Source organism: Carettochelys insculpta, chromosome 5, assembly GCF_033958435.1.
Source record: "Carettochelys insculpta isolate YL-2023 chromosome 5, ASM3395843v1, whole genome shotgun sequence".
Lineage (NCBI taxonomy): Eukaryota > Metazoa > Chordata > Testudines > Carettochelyidae > Carettochelys > Carettochelys insculpta.
The window spans coordinates 50,657,236-50,682,240 of NC_134141.1; the positions used below are offsets into that span (position 1 = coordinate 50,657,236).

Sequence of the window (25,005 nt, forward strand, 5' to 3'; positions counted from 1 at the left end):
GTGAGTCCAGTGATGGGTATCCCTCTGCTGTTCCAAAATGGACCACAGGATGGACCAAAGGTTTGCTTCTTGACAGCCATCAAGAGTTCTGCCAAGTCCTAGTTCCTTGACCGGAGCGTGCTTTACTGACATTGCAGCATGCTTTGTCACCGCTGCTCGTTCCACTTCCACTTCCTGTCAGCAGTGTCTTTGGCTCATGCCCAGTGCTCCTTCTCATGCTGCTGCAGGATGAGGTCTACTGACCAGAGGGAACGTGACCAGCTGAGAGCTGCAAACAAGGGGCTGCTAACAGCAGAGTTTGTCTGAGAGAAAAGGTGAATCCTACTGAATCAGTTTTGTTTCTCTTCTGCCCAGCTCTAATATCTTCTGAGGAAAGATAATCAGGAAAGTTCTACCCTGATTAAGGGTAGGTCGTGGGTCTTTTTTTGATTTGTCTTTCTGATTTGTCCTCCTTGCTTACTGTTTTTGGTTCTCTGTGCCTTAAATATTGAGTCTGTTCTGGTCTGGTTATTGGTCTGAAGACGCGGGTCTGTCCCACGAAAGCTCACCTAATAAACTATTTTGCTAGTCTTTAAAGTGCTACTTGACTGCTTTTTGTTTTGATAGTGTATAGACTAGCACGGCTTCCTCTCTGTTACTTTCTAGTCCTGTTACACTAATCAGTAAAATGGCCAAAACATAGCTCATCTAGCCTGTTGTGAACGTCTCATGCACAGCCAAGATTAAAGCTCCGAGTGCCTGTCAAGAAAGTAAATTGTGAAAGGGGTAATTGAGTGGAACCCAGACTGTAGGAAGGATGAGCTGTGGATCGGGATCACATTCTCTTTGTAGTATTCTGAACATCCAAAATGTTGTGTAAGAGGTATCATATCTTAAAAGCATGTTTTGCTCAGGCTTCACAAGTTGTCAAATCCCAAATCATCTCTGCGCCTTAAATGTTGAGTCTGTTCTGGTCTGGCTATGGTCTGAAGAAGTGGGTCTGTCCCACGAAAGCTCATCACCTAATAAATTATTTTGTTAGTCTTTAAAGTGCTACTTGATGGCTTTTTTGTTTTGATAGTATATAGACTAGCACAGCTCCCTCTCTGAACGCCATGCTGTCCACAGTCTCAAAAATAACCCAGACATTATAATCAAAGTAGCTGACAAAGGGGGTGCTGTTGTCATCCTGAATAAGTCAGACTATGAACAGCAAGCAGCCAGACAACTCTCCAACACCACATTTTACAGACCTCTCTCCACTGATCCCACTTTGGAATTCCAAAGGAAATTACAACAACTACTGAAGGAACTCCCTGCTGCTACTTGGGACCTCATTCACTCAGACACACCATGGCTACGTCTACACGTGAAGCCAACATCGAAATAGCTTATTTCGATGTAGCAACATCGAAATAGGCTATTTCGATGAATAACGTCTACACGTCCTCCAGGGCTGGCAACGTCGATGTTCAACTTCGACGTTGCGCGGCACCACATCGAAATAGGCGCTGCGAGGGTACGTCTACACGCCAAAGTAGCACACATTAGCTGCGTCTACACGTGCACGCTACTTCGAAGTAGCGGCACCAACTTCGAAATAGCGCCCGTCGCGTCTACACGCGTCGGGCACTATTTCGAAGTTAACTTCGACGTTAGACGGCGAGACGTCGAAGTCGCTAACCTCATGAGGAGATAGGAATAGCGCCCTACTTCGACGTTCAACGTCGAAGTAGGGACCGTGTAGACGATCCGCGTCCCGCAACGTCGAAATTGCTGGGTCCTCCATGGCGGCCATCAGCTGGGGGGTTGAGAGATGCTCTCTCTCCAGCCCCTGCAGGGCTCTATGGTCACCGTGGGCAGCAGCCCTTAGCCCAGGGCTTCTGGCTGCTTCTGCGGCAGCTGGGGATCTATGCTGCAGGCACAGGGTCTGCAACCAGTTGTCAGCTCTGTGTATCTTGTGTTGTTTAGTGCAACTGTGTCTGGGAGGGGCCCTTTAAGGGAGCGGCTGGCTGTTGAGTCCGCCCTGTGACCCTGTCTGCAGCTGTGCCTGGCATCCCTATTTCGATGTGTGCTACTTTGACGTGTAGACGTTCCCTCGCTGCGCCTATTTCGATGTTGGGCTGAGCAACGTCGAAGTTGAACATCGACGTTGCCGGCCTTGGAGGACGTGTAGACGTTATTCATCGAAATAGACTATTTCGATGTTGGCTGCACGTGTAGACGTAGCCATTGAAATAAGGGTGCCAGGCACAGCTGCAGACAGGGTCACAGGGCGGACTCAACAGCAAGCCGCTCCCTTAAAGGGCCCCTCCCAGACACAGTTGCACTAAACAACACAAGATACACAGAGCCGACAACTGGTTGCAGACCCTGTGCCTGCAGCATGGATCCCCAGCTGCCGCAGCAGCAGCCAGAAGCCCTGGGCTAAGGGCTGCTGCCCACGGTGACCATACAGCCCCGCAGGGGCTGGAGAGAGAGCATCTCTCAACCCCCCAGCTGATGGCCGCCATGGAGGACCCGGCAATTTCGACGTTGCGGGACGCGGATCGCCTTCACGGTCCCTACTTCGACGTTGAACGTCGAAGTAGGGCGCTATTCCGATCCCCTCATGAGGTTAGGGACTTCGACGTCTCGCCGCCTAACGTCGAAGTTAACTTCGAAATAGCGCCCGACGCGTGTAGCCATGACGGGCGCTATTTCGAAGTTAGTGCCACTACTTCGAAGTAGCGTGCACGTGTAGACACAGCTCATCTGAGCCGCAGCCTGGACTATTCTGTTTACTTCCCAAAATCCACAAACCTGGAAATCCTGGACGCCCTATCATTTCAGGTGTTGGCACCCTTACCATAGGACTATCCAGTTACGTGGACTCCCTCCTCAAACCCTATGCCACCAACACTCCCAGCTATATCCGAGATACCACCGACTTCCTGAGGAAATTACAAAACATCGGAAAAGTTCCTGATAATACCATCCTTGCCACAATGAATGTAGAGGCTCTGTACACTAATATTCCACATAAAGACGGATTACAAGCAATCAGGAACACCATCCCTGATGCTACCACAGCCAATCTGGTGTCTGACCTCTGTAACTTTGTTCTCACACACAATCATTTCCGATTTGGGGACAATTTATACCTCCAGATTAGTGGAACTGCTATAGGCACCCGCATGGCCCCACAATATACTAATATATTTATGGCTGACCTGTAACAACGATTCCTCAGCTCTCGTCCCCTATTACCCCTCCTCTACTTAAGATACATCGATGACATCTTTATCATTTGGACCCATGGTACAGAGACTCTAGAAGAATTCCACAGAGATTTTAACAATCTACACCCCACCATCAACTTATGCCTCGATTACAACATGCAAGAGATACATTTCCTGGACACTACAGTACTAATCAAGGATGGCCTGATCAGTACCACACTGTACCGAAAACCTACTGATCGCTTTACTTACCTACACCCTTCTAGCTTCCATCCTGCACACGACTAGATCCATTGTTTACAGTCAAGCTCTTAGATACAATTGCATTTGCTCTGATCCAACTGACAGAGACCAAAAACTATAAGATCTTTACCAAATAGTCATAAACCTGAATTACCCACCATGAGAAGTAAAAAAACAAATCGACAGGGCCAGATGAATACCCAGAGACCAGCTACTCCAAGATAGGCCCAAAAAAGCCAAGAACAGAACACCACTGGTCATCACCTACAGCCCCCAACTCAGACCACTGCAATGAATTATTAAAGACCTACAACCTATCCTTAATCAGGATGCCACACTCCAGAAGGCCCTGGGTGACATGCCTGTTCTCTCCTACAGACAATCTCCCAGCCTTATGAGGATCCTCACTAACAGCCGAAGTCTATACCCCAGGAATACCAGTCCTGGAACCTTTCCTTGCAACAAAGCCCGCTGCCAGCTTTGTCCACATATCTTCTCTGGAAATACCATCACTGGACCTAACCAGGTTACTCACAGAATCATGGGCACTTTCTCATGCTCCTCTACTAACATCATATATGCCATCATGTGCCAACAGTGGCAGGTGCTTTGTATATTGGACAGACCTCTAACTCCCTTAGACAAAGGGTCAACGGGCACAAAACAAACATCAAAACACTCCAGATCCACAAACCAGTTAGTCAACATTTTAATGGAATGGGGCATTCTGTCAATGACCTAAAGGTACGTGTGTTACTGAAGAAGAATTATCACACCGTTCTGGAAAGGGAAGCAGCTGAGCTGGCTTTTATATTCAAATTCGGCACATTAACACATGGTTTAACTCGTGATGGGAACTTTCTGAGTCACTATAGGGGCTCATCTGCATACTTGGCTCAATCTAATTCTTGACCTTCCCCCGCACCCCTCCACTCTCTCATTTGCTCACCTTGATTATCTTTTTTCTGATTTGTCCTCCTTGCTTACTGTTTTTGGTTCTCTGTGCCTTAAATATTGAGTCTGTTCTGGTCTGGCTATGGTCTGAAGAAGTGGGTCTGTCCCACGAAAGCTCACCTAATAAACTATTTTGCTAGTCTTTAAAGTGCTACTTGACTGCTTTTTGTTTTGATAGGACTAGAAAGGCTTGTGATAAGCCTGTGCCATAAGATGACAGGCTCACTCTGTCCAACACAGCCCAGCAGCATGCTAGACTCAGTTATATAAACACTCTTCACCTTATTGTTGTGTTCCCAGTGTGAGGTAGGCATGCTGTCATTTTATAGACATAAATCTATCTTCACATCCACCTTATCAAATCCCTGGCTCTGACATAAGACCATGAATGCTGTAACAACCACAGTTTCATGTAAGTCTTATTTCAGTAATTTTCAAGTGTATTCTTTTCATTTACTCAGCAGTGGCAATTGTTACATCTGAAGTCCTCCTCTCCCTCGCCTGCTGTGAGATGCTCCAGAAATCCATTTTCAAACCCTCCATCCTTTATTAGAAGCCTGAGGGAATGCTCACTGAGAAAATGCTGCTTTCTGAGTGGGTCATTTGCATTTTTCTAATAACTTAAGAAATTTTCCTTGAGACAAATGAGTCAGGAAAGTACCATTACACGTGCAAGAGACACATGGCATTACTACATTCTCTCCTAGGAGAAAGAAAAACTTCAGGGATAGCTGATTCTGAACTCACTGAGCAAAATCCTCTATGTGTGTACATATAGGTGTAAATTCTAACTCCTCACCCTTATGTGGCCCCTGCTTACATAAGAAAAGTCAACCTGAGAAATAATCATGATCTTTTTAGAGGCTGTGCTTGTGCTATGGTACAAAAATAAAAAGAGATTCCAGCAATTTTTCACCTCTGAAATGTCACCTACAGTCACATTTCTACCAGCGAGGACTTTTGCCAGTCCCAATATGTAACTTTGGGAAACCATTTTTATTCAAGAGAAATGATTATACCTAGATTCTCATACGTTCCTATACCTCTGCAAAAGATAATGGCCAGCCAGGATAATTCATTTGCAGAATCCTTGGGAAAAACAGAGCAAATGTCTATGCTGGAAAAACAACAACACAACACACGTGGCTTCATCCAAAACTACCTTAAAATCACCAGTATGCAGAAAGCCAGCAAGAACACGTGGGCTCCTAGATTCTTTAGAGTGCTGTTCAGTCTTGCTTCAATGCAGTAATGGCAGAAGCTATTATGTTATCGCCTGGGGCTGTCAAACTAACACATCAAGAATATGCCAAAGATGTGCCTTCCCAAAATGAACATTCACCTCTATCGCTCAGCCTGATGCCATAAATGCAATTTCTATGGTCACAATAGATTGGAGTCCACAAGGAAAATATGAGGAAGAAGGGTGCTTTCGAGTGGCCACCATTAGCAAATGCATGATACATAAATCAGTGCCTCATTTGCATTTTCAATCAGTCATATTTGCATTTCCCTTCTGAAAGGGGAATGTAGAGTAGATGTAGCAACTGTGTCTTTCTGGTAGCACTTCCAGGCCCAACTAACTTTTATTTTCTAGCCCTGAAAGTGAACAGATGTAATAATAGACTGTTCTCTTCTTGATATTCAGGGGTATCATGCAGGCAGCACCTGTCCTCACTGAGGAGGGAGCAGTGCCTGAGAGACTGGGTAGAGTCCTGAGCCTGACTTGAAAACAAACACAAGCTAGACCACAGGTGCTGATCCAGTTGTCCAGTCCTTCCTGAGACTGAGCATTGCGCCAAGTTCAAAACTGGACTTGGCTACTGGCAACATCCATTGGCCTCCTTGTCTGGTCTCCATTATACCAGCATAATTAAGAACCAATTCCATTAAAGTCAAAACACCGCATAACCCGTGTAAATGAGGTCAGGCCCACTTCTGCTTCTTCCATGCATTACCATGCTTTGTTATGATGCATCATTTGGTGAACTGCAGAGTACTATTATATTAAACCAGACTACACCATGAAGATATAGATGTATACTCTACAGGTGAGGCCTCTATTTGCACCGCCTGGTGCAAACCAAAATGAATCTAGTCACACAATATTACAATTAACAGAGAAGGGACATTACATGAGGAAATACGTACCAGAGAGGTGGCCGTGTTAGTCTGTATCTTCCAAAACAACAAGTCCTGTGGGACCTTATAGACTAATAGATATTTTGGAGCACTGACAAAGCCGATCTTTGCCCACAAAAGCTCGTGCTCCAAAATATCTGTTAGTCTATAAGGTGCCACAGGGCTTCTTGCTGTACACAAGGAAATGTTCATGTCACAACCAGAAGCTCTTTCCCACTTGGGTACACCTCTGCTCTGTCGCTGAGGTGACAAGCCTGGCACAAGCAACAGGCTGCTCCTTCGAAAGACCTATACACACAGTTCTCTCTCTGGTGCATCACTGCAGCATATCAGTGGCTTTCCTGTCTAGTGGTGCTTCAGGGGAGAGGCAACCTTGTTTCAACACACCTCGTGCATGCTGGTGGACCTACCAAGTCCCACTCAATGTCCTGCCTTGTGAGACGACATCTGGCTTCCACTACTGCAGCCAGGTTTGGACAGAAAAAGCCTCATTCCTACGAAGTGCTGTTCCCTGTTCCCATCCACTGGAGCTGGCACCAATGACTACCTTCTCCTTACTGGAATCTGCTTTCAGGCCTTTTGTTCGCTGTTTGTCACCAAATGTTGCTTAAATCATATTTTTTTCTGGGATGAGCCTTATGTTCTTTCCCCTACAGCAGAGGAGCCCCAGTCATGTGCGCCCTTAGAGTAAGGCGACCATATCTCCCTGTTCCATATCTTCCTGTCAGGGAGCCCCAGGGAAACAGCAGCCACCAGCACTCCCCTGGCTTCCTTGAGGCTCAAGGAAGTGACCTAGTGCTCTCCAACCAGTAGCTGCACCTGCACAGCTGCTGGTGGAAAAGGTTAGTGGGAGAGGGCCCAAATAAGGGACAATTAGTCACTTTTAAAAAATACTTAGGGACACCTTCTTGGCTTCCCAAACACGGACCGTGCTGCCAAATATGGGACGGATGGTCACCCTGCCTTAGAGGGACTCTCCCCACCCATCTTCCCAGCCCATGCTGAGACTTGCCTACCTTGTGCTGAGGGACAGCATAGCTACTGCAGGGCTCACACGCTTTCTGAGAGAGTTTGACCTTTCCAGATAGCCATAGTGCCAGAGCAGCTTCTGGGTGTGCACTGAACCCATTCCCAATTGCTCGAGCTGCTGATCACCCTGATCATGACTGTTCTTCACCTCCTCTGGGACACACCTGACATCAGGACTGAGGAGCACACCCTCAGTGCCCCAGTTCCCCACCCACACCTGCCCCCACGGATGACCTGGCAGGTCTGGAGATACACCACCAGCTCCAACTGAGGGGACCGGCTGGTCATGGGACAGTAGGGTAACCAGCAGTGGCTCCAGAACATTACATGAGGAAGACCACCTTCCTGGAGCTCTGCAGCTGGCTCATCCCCACCCTACACTGACAGCACACTAGGCTGCAGCCCGACATCCCACTGGAGAAGTGCGTGTCCTTCGGCCTATGGAATCTCACCACACCCAACAGCTACTGCTCCACTGGGAACCAGTTCAGCATGGAGAAGTCCACCATTCAGTCTGTCAGCATGCAGGTAAGGCACTCTTGGGCTGCAGGCCCTGCATGGGGGGGAAAAAAAGGGTCCTACCCTGTCCGAGGCGGACCTCAGGGAGTGGGGTCAAGGGTGTGAGGGGTTGGGATGGGGGGGGAAGTCCCAACCCCTGGGGACCATGCCAGTCCACCCTCACACAGACCTGCTGCCAGTGGGTGGTCCTATGAGGGGGACATGCCTGGGAAAGGGGGCTGGGACAGGGTAGGGGAGCCAGCCAGGGATCAGAGATGCCCTCCCTCACTCCCACACATGTGTATTTGATGTCCTCCCTGTGCAGGTAGTGATAGCCATCAACACATGCCTGCTCTGGAGGGTCATCTGCATAGCAGATCTGGATGCAGTCATGGCTGGCTTCACCGCCCTGGGGTTCCCCAACTGCATCAGAGCAATCAATGAGGGGCACATCCCCATCTGTGCCCCGGACCCAGTACATAAACCGCAAGGGGTACTACTCCATTATACTGTAAGCCCTGGTCAACCCGTGTGCTCCTCAACTCCAGGTTGTGCCGGAGGATGGAAGCAGGTACCTACATCCCCTGCCGGGAGCTAGCTATCAGAGATGTACAGATGCCACTATGCATTGTGGGAGATGCCACCCACCCCTCATGCCCTGGCTCATGAGGCCCTACACCGGCCACCCGGACCCTGCCCAGGACCTCTTCAACACCCACCTCAACCAGGCACAGAACTAGGCAGTGTCCCTTCAGCCGTCAGAAGGGAAGGTTCAGGTACCTTCTCACCTGGCTGGACATGGGGGAGCATGCTGTCTCCAAGTCATGGCCACCAATTGTGCCCTCCATAACATTGTGGAGGGCAAGGGCAGGCCATTTCCTCCCTGTCAAGCCCACAGGGATGAGGTGCAGATCCAGGAGGCCCTATGGGAAAGCTTCTCCTGTGGCGCCCAATGACTCTCCCCAGGGCACCCCCAGCAGGGGCCTCAGGCCTGCAGCTCACCCTGTCTCCACCATGAATCTTCCCTTCACCCACTCACCCGTCCCTGAACCCTCCCTAATAATGAGGCACACAGATGTGGTGAAAAAATAAACTGCTTACTTTAAAGTAGAAAAACTCAAGCAAAAGAGAAGCTGTGCACATAGCTATGTACATTGTGCAGTGCTGGGTAACTATACACATTAGGGGGCTTGGGACAGGGGGTTTGGGGCATCTGAAGTTGGGGGGGCAGCTTGGGACAGCAGATGAGGGGGACTCAGTCTAGGGCGGGTGTGAGGAGGCCGATGACCTTGCAGGGGAGTAGGACCCAAGGGCTACGTCTACACGTGAAGCCTACATCGAAGTAGCCTATTTCAATGTGGCGACATCGAAATAGGCTATTTCGATGAATAGCGTCTGCACGTCCTCCAGGGCCGGCAACGTCGATGTTCAACTTCGACGTTGCGCAGCCCAACATCGAAATAGGCGCAGCGAGGGAATGTCTACACGCCCAAGTAGCACACATCGAAATAGGGATGCCAGGCACAGCTGCAGACAGGGTCACCGGGCGGACTAGCGCTTCTGGGGCAACAGCTAGCCGCTCCCTTAAAGGGCCCCTCCCAGACACACTCAGCCTGCACAGCACGTGGTCTGAGGAGCCATAGGCACACAGACCCTGGGCGCTGCAGTCATGGACCCCCAGCAGCAGCAGCTAGAGGTCCACCCAGCCCTCCCGGCAGGAGCAGGGCTTGCCCTGCTCCGTGCCATGCGGGAGGCAGCTGAGCACCTCCTTGCCCCAGAGGAGGAGATGCCCCCAGGGCAGCAGGGCTCAACCCCTACCCCTGCAGCACCCCGCCGCACCCCCACCCCCCCGGCCTCACACGCCGGCGGCTGTGGAGCTACCCCACCAGCACCAACTGGTGGGAGCGGCTGGTGCTTGGGGAGTGGAACGACGACCGCTGGCTCAGGAACTTCAGGATGAGCCGGCAGACATTCCTGGAGCTGTGCCAGTGGCTCACCCCCGCACTCAGGCACCAGGACAACGCCATGCGGCATGCCCTCACAGTGCAGAAACGGGTCGGCATCGCTGTCTGGAAGCTGGCCACTCCAGACAGCTACCGATCCGTGGGCCAGCAGTTTGGTGTCGGCAAGGCCACCGTCGGGGCTGTCTTCATGGAGGTAAGAGAACCCACGGGAGGAGGGCAGGGCAGGGCGGCTAGGGCAGGGCAGGGCAGGGGGGCCAGGGCAGGGCAGGGCCACGCACACCCCTCATTGGTGCTGTCCCATGTGCTTTCTCTGCAGGTTGTGCGTGCCATCAACGCCATGCTCCTGCACAGGCTCGCGAGGCTGGGGGAACCAGATGCCACCATCGTGGCCTTTGCCACCCTGGGCTTCCCCAACTGCTTCGGGGCTCTGGATGGGACTTACATCCCCATCCGCGCCCCGCATCACAGTGGAGGACGATACCTCAATCGAAAGGGCTACCATTCTGTCGTCCTCCAGTCCTTGGTGGACAGCCGGGGACGTTTCCAGGACATTTATGTGGGCTGGCCTGGCAGCACCCACGACGCCCAGGTTTTCCGGAACTCGGGCCTGTGCCGCCAGCTGGAGGCGGGGACCTACATCCCCCAGCGGGAGATCCCTCTGGGGGACACCACCATGCCCTTCTGCGTCATCGCAGATGCGGCCTACCCCCTCCAGCCGTGGCTCATGCACCCCTACACGGGCCATCTCTCCGCTAGCCAGGAGCGCTTCAACGAGCGCCTGAACCACGCGCGCCAGGTGGTGGAGCGCTCATTTGTCCGCCTGAAGGGATGCTGGAGATGTCTCCTGACCCGCCTGGATGCAGGCCCCAACAACATCCCCCAGATTGTGGGTGCCTGCTGCGCCCTGCACAATTTGGTCAAGAGCAGGGGGGAGACCTTTTTCCAGGGCTGGGCTACGGAGGCTGGCAGGGCACACGTCCAGCCACCTGCTGCCCCCAGTCGGCAGGTGGACCCCGAGGGGACCCGGGTCCGGGAGGCCCTGCGGGCCCACTTTGATGAACAGGCCACGGGGTGAACTCTGCCCAGGCCCCCTACTGCCCGCCCCTTCCTCCCCCACACTCCTGCCCCAACGCCCACACCATGGAGCACCCCACCGCCCCCCCCCCCCACTTGTCCTGGACAAATGACAGCACGCACTTGTGGCTGAACGTAAACTTTTTTTTTTCTTTCCGAACCTTTTTTTTTTAACTGTAAATAAATATTTGAACCACAAACCAAAAACTATGTACAAACGTTGAACAAAAGCAATATGTACAAAAATAAAACAATACAAAGAAACAACTGTCCGCAATAATAAAAAGAAAACCAGGGAGGATAAAGGGGAGAACTATTTACATGGGGGGGATGGGGCAAACTGGGGGCCGAAAACAACAGGGTCCAACTATATACAAAGGGGGGGCCACGTCCCGGGCCCTTCACCCCTATAGCCCGGCACCGGGCGTTGGCGGCCGGGAGCCCCGCCGCGGTCGCAGCCTGGTCCGTGGCTGGGTGGGAGCGGGCTGGACTGGAAGGTACGGTGGCCGGCGAGTGTCAGGTGGCTCCAGGGGTCCCTCGGCGCTCTGGCCCTCGCCGGTGGGTGCCGGGGCGATGGCGGATGGGACGGCGACGGGCGGAGCAGCTGGTGGTGGGGCTGCAGGAGCACGCAGGGTGGGCGATGTTGTGGCCGGCGCGGCATGGGGGGCCAGGTAGTCCACCAAGCGGTTAAATGTCTCCATGTAGGCCCCCCATGCCTCCTGGCGCCAGGCCAGCGCCTGCTCCTGCAGCTGGAGGTGCTGCTCCGCGACCTCCAGCTGCCGACGGTGGATGGCCAGCAGCTGGGGGTCCGTCGCCATCGGCTGTTGGTGGCACGGGGTCCGCCGTCTAACCCGCCGTGGGGCCGGTCGGTCCTTGGCCGACGGGCTGCCCTGGAGCGATGGTCCCGGAGGGCTCTCCGGGACGACTGATGCCTCGCCGGCGCTCTCTTCCGGTCCTTCTGATGGTGCAGGTGCAGGACACAGGAGAGGAGGAGGGGAAGAAGAATGGAGACAGGCGTTAGTGTGGGCCCCGAGCCGTGGCCTTTGTCCCCCCAGCCCTGTGCTGCAGGTTCCCCATCCCCGTCCCCGGGAGATGCTGCTGTGATGGATGGGGTTCAGGGGTCCCCCTGCCCTGCACCCCGTCCCCTGGTGGGAGCGACTCTCACTTCACCCCCCAGGGTCTGAGAGCAGGAGAGGTTTCTTAGGCCACAGATGCCCAGTTTCTGGCAGGAGTGACAGCACCAGCTGTCGGAAGAGACAGTCCTTCCAACCCATCCTGGGGAGAAGACCCCAAGGGGTGCCCCTCGGGGATGCAGCTTTCCCCCTCCTCAGGCTGGCTGCCTTCCAGCTCTCCCTTCCCCTAGCCTCTACGTGTGGGCCCCGCCCTCGCCCCCCCAAGTCCAAGCCAGCTCGGCTCCTCCCTTCTGTTTGTTCAGGGCAGAGGTGTCACCTGCCAGCTGTAGCCCCAGGATCCTCCTTTGCCCCTGGGAGCTATTCTGCTCTTGTTGCTCATATGTAGCCTGAGTCTCCCTTTGGCACTCCCCCCACTCCATCACATGCTGCTGCTGCGGGGTGTCCCACCCCCTCCTCCCGGGGGCCCCTCGAGGTTCCGCTCCCCCCTGCCCCGGGGATGGGGCATGGCACTGTCATGCGGGGTTGTGGGGGGCAGGGGCTGATGGATGCAGTGCTGTGAGGGCCATGGCCCTGGTGTCCTTGGGGCCATGGCCATGTGAGCATGTGGGGGGCCCTGGACACATATCTCTTACCCCCGCCCCTCAAGCCCAGGGGTGTCCACCAGAGGGGGGTACCTACCTGTCGGTCCGCTCCCACGGTCCGGAGATCCCCGGGGGGGCGGAGGCCCTGCTGCTGCTCCGGGATGGCAGAAGGAGGATCTGCAGGCTGGATTCTGCAGAGGAGGAGCCCCCCTCCTCCTCCTCCTCCTCCTCCTCCTCCTGCCGCGATGTCCCGGGGGTGGCCTCCGGGGGAGCCCCCGGGGTGCGGGGCTTGCCTCCGGGGGGGGACTCCGTCTGCAGGGCCTGCTGGGGCTCGTCAGCCGAGGTGTCAAGGGTGGCCGGAGGGGAGGAGGTGTGCCGGGAGCCCAGGATGTCCCTGAGCTCCCTGTAAAAGGGGCAAGTGACGGGGGCGTCCCCAGATCGGCTGGCCGCATCCCGGGCCCGTGCATAACCCTGCCGCAACTCCTTCACCTTACTCCTCACATGATCTGGAGTGCGGGCAGGGTGACCCCGGGCAGCCAGGCCGTCGGCCAGCCGAGCGAACACATCCGCATTCCGCCTCTTACTCCCCATTACCTGGAGCACCTCCTCCTCGCTCCAGAGCCCCAGCAGGTCCCGCAGCTCGGCCTCCGTCCAGGAGGGGCCCCGCTGCCGCTTGCCAGCCTGGCTGCCCTGGCTCCCCTTGGGGGGGGTCCCCTGGGGGCGCTGGGGGGGCTGCTGGCTTGCCATCGCCGCTGTGTGGGGCTGAGGGTGTTGCAGGCTGGCCGCGTGTGCAGGCTGCAGCCTGCACGTTCCCTCAGCTTCCTGCAGAGTCAGGGTGGGGGAGGGAACCTTTAAGGGGCCGCTCCATGCAGCCACCAGTGAGCTGAGGGGCTGGAGAGAACGTCTCTCAACTCCCCAGCTGATGGCCACCATGGAGGACCCGGCAATTTCGACGTTGCGGGACGCGGATCATCCACACGGTCCCTACTTCGACGTTGAACGTCGAAGTAGGGCGCTATTCCGATCCCCTCATGAGGTTAGCGACTTCGACGTCTCGCCGCCTAACGTCGAAGTTAACTTCAAAATAGCGCCCGATGCGTGTAGCCGCGACGGGCGCTATTTCGAAGTTAGTGCCGCTACTTCGAAGTAGCGTGCATGTGTAGACACAGCTAAGTAGTGCTGGCCATGGGATCCTCTCCTGCTGCAGATTCAGGGTCCCCTCAGGGCTGGGGTGGGGCCAGGAGCACAAGGAGCTACAGAGGTGGACGGGGTTTGACAGGGTCAGACTCAGTGGGGCGAGCAGAGTGAGACTGGGGGCCAGGGGTCTGGCACGGCAGAGGGATGGGGGAAGGGAGGGTGACTGTGGCCAGCAAGCCCTGCACCCCTTCCAGGTCAGCCAGTGGGATGTCCAAGGAGGGCAGAGCAGATGGACCTGGGAGGAGCAGACATGGTATTTGGGGACTGATGGAGGCAGAGGGAGTAGGGGTGGCAGGCTCAGGTGTCTGGACCAGCTGGTTCTGCCAGGCACCAGTGATGGCGTCCAAGCAGGACATCAGTTGGTCTCAGGCCTGAGTCCACCACTCCCTCTCCCACACCTGACTCTCCCAGTCCTCCTACAGCCAGCACTCCAGGAGGTCCATCTGCCCCCTCAGGGTGGCCTCATAGGCCCGCAGATCATCATCTCAGGCAGGCAATGACCCCTCTGGCTGTGGGCCTGCCCTGGCAGGGGTGGGGTGCTGGCCCTCTCTGGTGTCACCCCTGGGCTGGCCAGCTCCAAGGCGAGGTGGGGCTGGCCCAGCCCTCAGACAGTACAGCTGTAAAGGAGAGGGAGGAGAGATGGTGAGTCACTCCCGCCACATGGCCCTTACCACTCTGGCCCCCAGCCATGTAAGCAGCAGCCCCCACCCCCAGACTGAGTGATGGGGATGTCCTGGGAGCACAGGCATGCCTTGGGGTCCCTGTGGCGCCTCAAGGACGGAGCTGACTGCTGCACCCACCTCACCAGCACTCCCTCAAACGGCTAGTGGCCAAGGGGATGTGTCCAGCCACAGAGGGGTCCCTGCATGGGTGGCAGGAACTCTGGACACAGCCTGGCCCTCCCGGGGGCCCTCACATGCATGTGCAGCTCACAGCACTGTCTGCGGGCACAGGTGCTGACTGTAGCCTATGGGTGTGCCTGTGTGCTGGGAGCCGCACTCCTTGGTGGCATGTGTGGGGTCAGGCTGGTGCCCATGTGGCTGGACTGCTTTCAGCCCCTGAGGTGTGTGATGCATGGGGAACTTACTGGAAGGTCCCTGAAAGAGGTCCAGAGATGCCCTGGATGTGCCCTGGATGAAGCAGGAGCCCAAGTCCAGGGCAATCATCAGAGATCCCCCGCTGACCTCCGAGGCAGTGCCGCCCTCTGGCTCTAGCTGGGTCCTGGGCTGCTGTTCTTCTGGCTCCAGCCTCCAGGTGAGGATGGTCATCAGCCATGTCCATGGCAGCAACTGGGGGAGAGTTGTCCTCAGCCCTCAGAAGGTGCAAGTTGTGGGTCCTTCCTCCAGCCTCCTGGTAGTGTCCCGGCCCAGAGGTATCCCTGCCTCAGCTCCTTGACCTTTGCCAGGACCTGTTCCACAGTCTGGGCAGGGTGGGGACAAGCTGGATGTAGGCTGGGGCATTTCACCTCTTGGCAGTGTGGTCCAAAAGAATGTCCTCCTCAGTCCACTGCCCGATGACGTCGTGGATCTCAGGCCTTGGACCATGAGGGGTCCTATCACTTGGTGCCCCATGGGAGAGGGCTCCTGGAATGCCTCCTGCGACTCCCCTGATGTCTTCCAGGGTGCTGCCTGCCTGCTTCCGGCTCTGCTGCTTGCATGCTCTCAGCTTCCTGCTACTGGGTTGCCAGGGCTCCCCGCACCTTTAAGAATGGCCAGAGACAGAGAGCATATAGCTGTGATTGCTGTGGACAGGGCTTCCCCCCGGCCAGGTGGCTGGCGCCATGGAGGAGTGCTCTGTTGACAAAAGGCCCCACCAGAGCATCCACACTTATTTTTTGTTGACAGAATCTGTCAACAAAAGTGCTCTGCCTCATGGGGCAAATGCAGAAGGCTATCAACAAAAGTGCCACGCTCTGTCAATTTATTGTTGATGGAAAACGTTTTAAGTCTGGACGCTCCCCAGGTTTTGTCGACAAAACCCTCTCGTGTGGATATAGCCTAAGTGGCAGAACTAGGACTTGAACCTGGATTTTCTTCGTTCCAGTCCAATTATTTATTTAACACTAGACCATTTTTACAATCCTCTGCTCCAGTAGGCAATGTTCCTTCCACTTCGCCCTTTCTTTTACCCACGCCTCTACCTAGGTCTTTTTTAAATTTAAACTGTACTAGTTTTGGTACTAAAAGTCAACACTTGATAGAATACAAACTAAAATGAACTTAGCTATCTCAGAAAAAAACATGTTGTGTTTTAGCTACCTTAATCACAGGAGTAACAAGTTCAGCAAAGCTAAAGGAAATTAGAGACCCAGGAGACAGTATCAACTCTGACAATATTAGTACAGCTAAAGCTTCATTTCCTTCTCAGTAACTGCGAAGTTATTTGAAATTTTCAACATTTCCTGGAATTCTTGAAAGGGCTGTTTGCAAACAATTCTGTCCCTTGTTTTCATCTGATCATCAATCTTGTTTATTCAAGCAAGGCATTCTCATTTTCATTTTAAACAAAAATTGTAACAGCTGTGACTCCATTTACAAGCTAATGTTCCTGACGGACATCTTCTTTGTACGAGAACCATTTTGTAGGTCTTTTAAATAAACCCACGCATATTTGAAGAAAGGATCAATGGGCACATTTCTTACATAAGCATAAGAGAACCATAGTAAGTGATTACAGTGGGTTAACATAAATCAGATCGTTAACATTTGTTCAGATTGAGGCAAGATCAACGTGCATTATGTTGCTACAATAATCCACCCATAACTCACAATGCTGGGGAAGCTGTTGAACATATTAGCTATCACTTCAGCTTTTCAGATCACTGTATAAAGAGCACCAGTGTTCTGGGGAGCTGGAGACCATTTACTGATACAAATAAACTTCTGTGGGAGGATTCATGGCTCCCATCCAGATCTTTGTACCTTTAAACACTGATATCCAACACCACTCACCCACTTTCTCCAATCCCATTTGATCTGTCAGTTTTTATTGCAATTCTTTTTTTTTTTTGGTCAGTCTATATTGGAAATTGAATTGATCTGATGAAGTGGGTCTGTCCCACAAAATCTCATCACCAAATAAATCATTTTGTTAGTCTTTGAAGTGCTACATTTCTGCTGCTTTGTTTTGTTGGAGTACAGACTAACACGGCTACCTCTGTTACTATCAAACAAGTGTGTATCCAAATCAGGTGACAGGTATTCCAGTATAAGCAACCCCTTGTCTCTGTATATTTTGTACAGCTCTGCAATGATGTTGTTAATTCATTACATCATTTACTCCAAATGCATTTTAGTATAGCTCTGACTTTACAAATGATCATTGCATCGGTGCCATTAATGGCCGGTTGTGTAACATTTCACTATAACAGTGGCATAATGAACAACAACTGCTGAAGTACTATGTTTTTTCATGTGTTACATTTTGTCACAGTGGCATATTGCCTTCTTTCGGTCTTTTCATGGTTTATCTATTTCGGTGCCTTCTGCCAGTGATCTTCAGCCTTTTCCATACCATGGCTCCATGCTATTCCAGAAGGGTTTGGAGAGGCTCCATCTGGAATTTTCAAAATCTTCTTGCATCTAGCCTTACAGATAAAGGAAGAGGATCGTAACCCACTGAAACTTGTCCTGACCCCTACCCTGAAAACCCATGTGTTAGTCATTCCAGTATCCTCACAGCTTAGTAAGGCTGAGAATAGGAAGTGTTGAGCAAGCCATCCAAATTCATAATACTGTGAATGTCAGATGCATCACTGCAGAGCCCCAGCATTATTTTGTGATAACATTCCCAGGAGAAGAAAGACTGGAATGACAAGAGAGACTGACAAATTAACCTGACCTTTTGAGCAAAGCTAGCCAACGGCACACAGCATGCTCACTGAGGAGGAGGTGAGCTGCAGTCTCTTCCTCCATGACTGAGCCTGGGCCTTGGCTGGGCATGGTCACTGGCATTTCTGAAGGACTTTCAAATTCACACACCTCTTTTTGGACAGCCACATCCCTATCTACTCCTACTACCACCCATTCACCATGAAAGTTACCCGAACTTTGTACGTCCACAAAACAATCACGCCAACATCCATTCTACAGCTTTGCCACTCACATCATCTTTGGATTTTAATAATTTTATGTTTGCCTTTTTGTCCTCCTTTTGACTTCACCATTCCCACCCGTGCCTGCCCCACCCCTGCCATTCAGGAAGGTTGTGTGAAACACAGACCAAACTTCTTGGTCAAGATTCCTCCTCCTTTCCACAAACATAAGATTCTGTAAGAGCAGCAACTAATGAAATTGTGGGACAGACAGAAATGTTCTTAGAGCCAAAGAAAATGGCAGGCTTCAGTCCACTTCAAGCTATAACATGGCTAGATTGTGCCCCTATTATTCCAATTAGCAAGCTGCTTCAGTAATGCATCCCTATTTAAGAAAGTACTTAAACAAGTTGTGTCAGGCCACCCCCACAGGGTACCACCTGGAACTGGGGAACCACAGAGCCTTCCATCTCACCAGCCTGGGTTCTCTCACACTGTGCTGTTGTGACAAGCTCCAGACCTAGGCAGACAGGTGTCTGGTTTTTGACTGGAATGTGCTGCAGCAGGCTAAGGTAGAATGTCCACCCACCTCTGCATGGCTCTCAGGAAGCAGCCACCAGGTCCCTGCAAACCTAGGAATATAGGGGAACCAAGTAAGCTCTGCACCCTGTAACCACTCTGGGCACCAGCTCTGCAGCACCCATTGGCCAGGAACTGCAAGCTGTGGGGGCAGTGCACACAGGCATGGACAGTGTGTGTGAAGCCTCTATGGCCTCCCCATACACCTAGATATTGAATAGAGCTGCCAGCTGCTTCCCAGGGACCCCTTTTGGGTAAGTGCTGACAAGACCCCACACCTTCATGCACCCCAGCTGCCCTGCCCCAGCCCTAAGCCCTGTCCTGCACCTCAAACCCCATATACCTGACCCCATTCCAGTGCTCACATCCCGAGACAGAGCCCTCACACCTCCTCACACCTAAATTCCTCTCCCAACACTGAGCTCCTTCCCAGGTCCCAAATCCATCATCCTTGGCCCCATCCAAAAGCTCATGGCCTCATCCAGAAACCTCACTCCCTCCTTCACTCTCCCTTTCCCCAGCCTGGTAAAAGGGAGGGGAGCAGAGACAGAGTGAGGAGAGAGGAAGGGCTCAGAGAAAGGAAAAGGGTAAGACCAATACAGGAGACCAAGACAGGATAAAGGTACCATTTGCATCCCTATCCAGACTGCTCCTGGTCCTGCACTTGCACCAACCTTTACACAGGAAGGGACGCACCCAGCTGCAGTTACTTGAAGGTTTCTCCCCAGCCCAGGACCCCAGAGCTGTGCCATCTTGCCTTGGTCAAAAGCTTGATCAGTATAAATTTATCACCTGGTCTGCCCCTCTGTCAATGTGGTGAGAACAATGCAAAAGCCTTTAAGTGAGCTGATATTTCTTCCCCAAGCACTTCAGTCATACCACATTGTTTTTAGGTAAAATATAAAATAGTTTTATTAACTAAAGAAAGATAGATTTTTAAAGTGACAAAGAATATTACTCAGGAAATAAACAAAAATACAAATCTAAATTCTACACACGAGATTAGATTTGAATCAAGCAATGTCTCACCTAGCTTCCATTCACAAGAAGGCTTTTTCCTTTCCCATGTGGGACCTCCTTCCCCAGTTCAGTCTTCGTTCCTTAGGTGTTTTCATGTGCTATGTTGTACAAGGAGTGAGACCCCTTGGTGATGTCACTTCCCCCTTTTATAGCTCCTTCGATCTTGCTGAAAAGAACTTTTGCTGTGACCTGAGTCAAACAGTCCCGCCATGTGTACTGCTCTCTTGAGAGGTTTCTATTGTACACAGTTCCTAACGTAATCCTTGTGAACATCTGCCTTATTCTCAATGGGCCATCAACTTTGTTTGGCCTTTTTATTGTTACTAGCAGGGCCTGCCCCTTTGTGGCTGCTATAGCTTCAAGCAAAACCACCACAACATATCATGTAACAGTTATAGGCTCACTTTCTACACCACTCCCTGGGAGAAACCAGTTCAAATTAACTGATTAGTTCTACTTCTTGAAAAAAAAAACATGAAGTTTGCAATATTTATAAAATCCTCAACAAATACCATCTTCCCCCCAACACACACTCTTTCCATCCAGAAAAAATGCCATCCTGAGTGCCCACACAGCCAGTGTAAGAATTTCTTTTCTCCCCCGCCCTGCATCCCACTACCCTAGGCAATGGGTTTAACAGGGCAGTATGGGATAGGATGGCCATAGGTAATGGGGGCAAGGCAGGGGGCTGCATGACAGGATGGGGGTGGGCACGTGGAATGAAAGTGAGGGTAGACTGGGATGGCTGTTTAGTAACATGGAGGTGGGGCACGAGGTGGTATGGGATTGGGGTGGGAAGAAGGAAGCTGCAGAAGTGGGCTTTACATTGGGGGCACAGGCCACTTGGGATGCTGGGTCCGCCAGAGGCTGGAGCAGCTGCAGCCACCACAGCAGCCAGAACCACTGCTGCGAGGGCCACCAAGCAGCCAAGGCTGAAGCTGGAGCCTCCAGGGCCGAAGCCACCTCTGTCACCACAAGCTTCTCCCACCATGTGGTAGGGCACATACACAGAGTGGAAGATGGCACTCCCACAGTAGGAGTGACTACAGTGGGATGGACAGACAGACAGCTCTGCTTTGATAATAGTATAGGTACCTGAAATGCTGCTTGTGAGTTCCCAAACTCACAACTTGCTCCAGTGAAACATAGTGAAACTACGTATACAATGATAGCACGTACATCTTAACAGGACATTAGTGATCAGTAGATTAAGAATTTTAAAATGCTACCTCACCAGGTGAATAGGAGGTGCAGCATGTAATTTTGGGGCACAGAGTGTCAGACCTGTGCTCAAGCGTTCTACTAAACTGTGGGGCACCTTGCATAAGTGTTTTCCTGAATGAAGACCTCATTGACTTCGGGGAGAGTACCTCCATGAGGTAGACCTCATTGACTTCGGGGAGAGTACCTCCATGAGGTAGACCTCATTGACTTCAGGGAGAGTACCTCCATGAGGTCCCAATCTGGCTCTAGGAGTTTTATCATTTTGTTAGTGTCATTCTTCTCTCCATCTATGTCCCAAAGGAGCACTAAAAGCAACTCCCATATGTTTCAGAGGTACCGAATATGAACAATTTTACCATACCCCATACCAAGGTGGCTGCTTACACACATGGACAGGGGTTACTTTACAGGCACCCTACACCTGTTAGCTCCCATTTAAGGGTCCCATAAGCACACCACAGTTTCGCCTATGCTTAATAGCATCTCCACCCAGGGCTGGTTTAATAAGTAAGGTACAGACAGGCCTCAGAATCCTTAATAATAAATGGATCAAATATTCCTGAGAGTCCACAAAATTAAACCTATCGCCATATCACAGAAGTATATACTCAGCCCTGGTTTTTCTGCCAGACACAGAGCACTTTCACGCACCCAGTCTGCTGCACCCAAAGCCCCACAACTGGCCAGAACTCTGCCCTTGACTTCCTTCTTCTTCAGGCCCTGTCGTGTTATGAATGAAAAGGCAGGGTTTTTATGCACCCCCACCCCTTCAGAACCCTCCTCCTGAGTGACTGGGAGAGAGGGGAGTCCTGCCTCACTCCACAGTCTAAGGCTTCTGATCCTTGACCCTTAAAGGAACGATGTCCTGGGGTTTCTGCCTCATCCAGTTCCTAATTCCCCAAGACCACTTTCTCTGTTCTACCACCAGGCCATTTCCTGGGCCTTTGTTCAATCCAATTTCCCAAAATTGTGGAGTTCTTGAAGATTCACTACACCCCATTTCACTAATAATAGGAAGCAACTAAACCTCAGCATCTCTGAAAATCAGGACGCTTTATGTCTTTATATGGATTTAGGTGCTTCAGTCTAGGCATCCAAAATTTAAAGACGTATATTTGACAGGCAAATCTATGCATCCTCCAAAGGAAGAGTCATATCATGCCATGTCATCATCCACAGCTAAAGAGCCTGAACTTGCAGATCTATTCATGTCAGTGCTATCATTTACCCATGTGAGTAAGGACTGACAGATCAATCCCTATGACTCTCTAGACATACTGTATTGGACAGATTGACTCACATTCCATTCCCTTACTCCGATGGCACAAAGGGGACAGAATCCCTCCTCATTTCTCTTTCTTGGGATTTCTCCCATGCCAACCTCTTCACAGCCTCTGGCACAGGGAATATATTAGGAACAGGGAGGAGACATATCCAGAGAACTCTGCTGTTGAGTATCTTCCCATGGTGCACCCAAGGGGCCACTTGTCAGCTGGTGCACATTAGAACAGAACACTTTAATCTGCATATAGTCCGTGGCTGGCAGAGAATCAGGGATCAGTAACAAATTCTATAAAAGCCCTTCCCCACTCCCCGCCATTTCCTTTGCTACTGCAAGAAGGAGCTCAAGACAACAGAGAACCCAGAGCTATAAAATTTATCTGAAAGTATATTAAAATATGTATTTTTGCAACAGACCAGTGGCTTTATGAAAGAAAAGATGCTAATTATCATAAATTTGCATGACAGAATTTTGGTTTAAGTCAACATCTGCTCTAATTTACAAACCACATGAGTAAGTGGCGCTGCTTAGGCATTATCAAGAGTTGCATGTGACCCTTTCTTATTAACTACATGAGAAAGAACCAAAGAAAAAGACACACTTTCTCCTCTGAAATGACTGAGTCAATGAGGTACCAACCGACTTGAGTAAGGCTAGCAGAATCAGGCCCCCAAAGTCTTTCATCCAAAGATCTCCAAGTGCTCCCCATCAATTAATAATTTATAGCTCACAATTCTCCCTTGAACTAGATATAAGATTGAAATGTTTTGATGTAACTTTCTACTGGAAGAGTAAGTTATGACTTGTAAGTAAAGGTTGAAACAGGTCGTGTATATAAGTACAATATATGGGCAGGTCTACAATGGGGGGCAAAGACAAACTAAGTTATGCAACTCCAGCTATGTGAATAGCATAGAGTCCCCACTTGGGGCAGGAGTGTTGATGGGAGAAACTCTTCTGTCAGCTTCCCTTACTCTTTGCAACCCCATGGAGTACCAGGGTCAATGGGAGCACCGGCAGTGGTTGATTTAGCCCATCTCTACTAGACCCACTAAGTCAACCCCCCAGGAGATCCATTTTTGGCACATTGGTCTACCCATAAGTCTATGTCTATACTAGACATTGCAGTCGACCACTGATATGCAATTTTAGCTATGCTGATTGAGTAACTAAAATCAACTTATGAGTAGGCAACTGCTGTGGCTGTCTACATGGAAGAAGGTCAATGCAAGGAGTTCTGAGGTTGATTTTGACCCTGGGAAAAACGTTGTTTCGCTCATGTGTGAAACAAAACCCCAGAAGATTGACTCTGAGCAGGTCGATCTTCCATGAAAGAGTGGCTGTAGGCTAAGCATAGACAATCCCAAAGTTAGATAATATTACACTATGCTTTGAGCTGTTAAGCACGGTGCTACTCTTTAGATTATCTTCCTTTGATCATTGTGCAATACCATTCATTTTTACAAACATATTGTTTTGGTGTAGTAGTAATACAAGTTACGAAAAGAAAATTTATTATATGTGCTTACTGAATGCAGGTCAGTGGGAAAAATTGCTTTTCTGCAGTGGATCTGCAAATACATAATTCCCAAAGGCAGCAGTGACAAGACCAGATCTCTTTTCATTTTCCATGCAAAGCAAGGTTGTTTTTCTTGTCATTTTGCTTTTGACCAAACTATGTTTACTGGTGTATTAGATCAAGAGAGCCCACTTCACTTGCCCCTGAACACAGATCAAAGTGGCCAAGTCAAATTTCATAACCTGGGCTAGCTGCCAGCAAGCAGCTTTGAGTCACTAGATTATGCAGCAAACAGTTTGAACCGGCTGGGTGCCAAAAATGGTCTTTATACAAATTAACTGAAAAAGAACAAGTGCTTCATCTCCCTGACATTCTTCTAATAGTTGAAAGATGTTCAGTGTTCATTTTCTTTTGCAGCTGCTTTCCTTCATATGCATCTAACATATTTGCCCTGCTGCTTACTGACCCAACTAAAAGCTGCTGCTGCTGCTGCTGCTGCTGCTACCTATCTGCGTTCTATAAGCGTAAGTCAGTGTGAGTCCTTCACAGAATGGCACTATGCAGACCCAGAAAAGCCACACCTTTCTCCAGTTAAAAACCCCAGTAAAACTATTCTAAAGAATGTGATTAATCTAGAGCCCATGAAAAGGAAGGGATTAATAGCATTATTAGGAGACAGACAGATGGCGTGCAACTGCTTCTTGCAGCAGTACCATTGGGTTTCACTAGACACCTGCAATATCCTTGGGCTATTTCAGCTGTGGATGCAGACTGTACCACTCTGGGTCCTGCAGCCCATAAGTAACCAAACTCTGGGCTGTGCACTCCTACAATGCTGCCTACAGCTGCCTGCCTCACTAATACAAGCATGCAGTTTGGGAGACTGCTGAACCCAGCAGGCCACGCTCCTGTTTTGGGGAAGGTGCAATCTGCACACTGGTATGGGAGTTTTTCACTAGGATCTCAAAGCATTTTACAGACATTAATTAAGGCCTCAAAATGCCCTGTGACAGCGAGCCTGATTTTCCAGGAAGCCAGAGCCATTTTGTGTTGTTCTACTACAGGCACAAAAATCACCCCTGAAGTTAGCTCGACTCACTTCTGTAGGAGCCCCCTGCAAAGTGGAGCCCTCCGGCACTGTAGAGCTGTTGTCCTGATTCCAATCGTGTCCCTGCCTGAATGCAGGCATGAGACAGGTGACCCAAGAGTCAGGGGACAGCCAGGGTATCCTTGTGCTCCTCTAATCCCCACTCCATGGGGGCTAGAGAAAGCTGTCATAGACTAGTACAGTTTTTAGGTGGCTCCATGGGTGGTGGGTAATGTAGGTAAGGGA

At 51.1% G+C, this 25,005-nt stretch overlaps 1 long non-coding RNA gene across 17 annotated transcripts in view; it reads right to left on the reverse strand.

The window, feature by feature from the left end:
- LOC142013547 (uncharacterized) overlaps window positions 1-25,005 on the reverse strand; it is a 182,173-nt gene that overhangs the window by 124,050 nt on the left and 33,118 nt on the right. Inside the window, exon 2 of one of the 17 annotated variants that reach the window (XR_012645681.1) lies at window positions 15,103-15,714. The exons of the other annotated variants lie outside the window; for them this stretch is intronic. This is a non-coding gene — a long non-coding RNA (uncharacterized LOC142013547). The remainder of the gene's footprint in view (window positions 1-15,102; window positions 15,715-25,005) is intronic. 17 annotated transcript variants of the gene reach the window in all.